This window comes from Atta colombica, unplaced genomic scaffold (assembly GCF_001594045.1).
Source record: "Atta colombica isolate Treedump-2 unplaced genomic scaffold, Acol1.0 scaffold212, whole genome shotgun sequence".
In the NCBI taxonomy this organism is placed as follows: domain Eukaryota; kingdom Metazoa; phylum Arthropoda; class Insecta; order Hymenoptera; family Formicidae; genus Atta; species Atta colombica.
In genome coordinates, this window is record NW_017259308.1 from 11687 (window position 1) to 13503 (window position 1817).

At 29.9% G+C, this 1817-nt stretch overlaps 1 pseudogene; it reads left to right on the top strand.

Moving 5' to 3' along the window:
- The first annotated feature begins 180 nt into the window (after positions 1-180).
- LOC108687725 lies at positions 181-1344 on the top strand (annotated as a pseudogene).
- Positions 1345-1817: the final 473 nt, after the last annotated feature.

Sequence of the window (1817 nt, forward strand, 5' to 3'; positions counted from 1 at the left end):
TTTTTTAATGATTTATTATATTTTTTAGAATTTAAAATCTTAATTAATTACTCTTTTTTAAATATTATTATTTTTATTAGACTTATCTTATTTCTTTTTTTTAATAATTTTCTTTTCCCCTATATCATCACTACTTCAAGTCACATAAGATTTTGTCTTTCTATGTCACTTAGACTTTGAATGGGGTTAGTATTATACAGAATTATATATTACTTAAATAACTTATTAACCCATTTAACCCATCCGGAACTTCTTTTATACTAATACCATTTATAGTTATTATCGAATCAATTAGCTTACTTATTCGCCCTTTAACATTATCTATTCGTCTAACTACAAATATAATTGCAGGTCATTTACTATTAACCCTCCTAGGTTCCTCAGGATTAAATATTTCTAATTCATTTATACTTTTCATTTTGATTTTCACTCAAATTTTACTTTATATCCTTGAAATTTCAGTATCTATATAATTCAAGCTTACGTAATCTCCATTTTATCAACCTTATACAGTAGAGAAACTTAACAAATAATATCAATCTCTATTTTTAATTTTTAATTTTATGACAAATCATAATCATCTCTTCCATTTAGTTCTCCCTAGTCTCTGACCTCTGATTATTTTTTTTAGTATTTTTAATAACTTACTCTGTACTGTTAGATGATTCCATAATTTTTACACTAATATTTTATCATTCTCAATCTCAGGTATTTTAATTTGTATATATTTATGATGACGAGATGTTCTTCGTGAAGCTGCTTATCAAGGATGCATTCTATTGATGTTTTTAAAGATATAAAAATAGGAATAATTTTATTTATTATTTCAGAAATTTTCTTTTTTTATTTCTTTTTTCTGAGCATACTTTCACTCTTCATTAGCCCCCAAAATTGAAATTGACTCCCTAAATTCATGACCCCCTAAAGATATTAATCCTTTTGATATTCTCCTTCTTAATACTATTATTTTAATCTCATCAGGCTTAACCGTTACCTGATCTCATCATGCCCTAATCAATAAAAATATAAATGAAAGAAAAAAAAGTGTTTTAATAACAATTATCCTTGGAATTTATTTTTTCCTTCTTCAACTAATTGAATATACTAATGCCCCTTTTACTATAGCTGACTCAATTTACGGGTCAACTTTTTTTATTACTACTGGTTTTCATGGAATTCATGTAATTATTGGAACATTATTCCTCTCAATATGTCTAATTCGACTTTATAAAATAAATTTTTCATCGTAACACCATTTTGGATTTGAGCATCTTGATACATTTTGTAGATGTAGTTTGATTATTCTTATTCATCCTCTATTTATTGATGAAGGATTTAATATAATTTATTAGGTTACAACTTTGCTTTCGCCGTTTTTTTCCGTTTTTTTCGAGGCTTTATTGTAAAAAACTGGTTATATATTTATGATTCAAAGTATTGTCCATCGCTGGCCACTACTTTCTCCCATCTTTCGGGTAGCGCACGAATCCCGCGTCGAAAAAACTGGTCATCTTTTGAGGCCATCTACGAATCGATCCAATTTTTTACTTCTTCGGTAATAATTCTTCGGTAATAAGATCGGAAGTGCTGGTCAGCCAGGCCGTGTGCCATTGATCGAAACAAGTGATAGTCAGAGGGACCAACGTCTGGAGAATACGGCGGGTGGGGTAGGACTTCCCATTTCAATGTTTCCAAGTATGTCTTGACCACTTTCGCAACATGGGGTCGAGCATTGTCATGCTGCAAAATCACTTTATCGTGTCTCTCGTTGTATTGCGGCCGTTTGTCTTTCAATGCTCGGCTCAAACGCATCAATT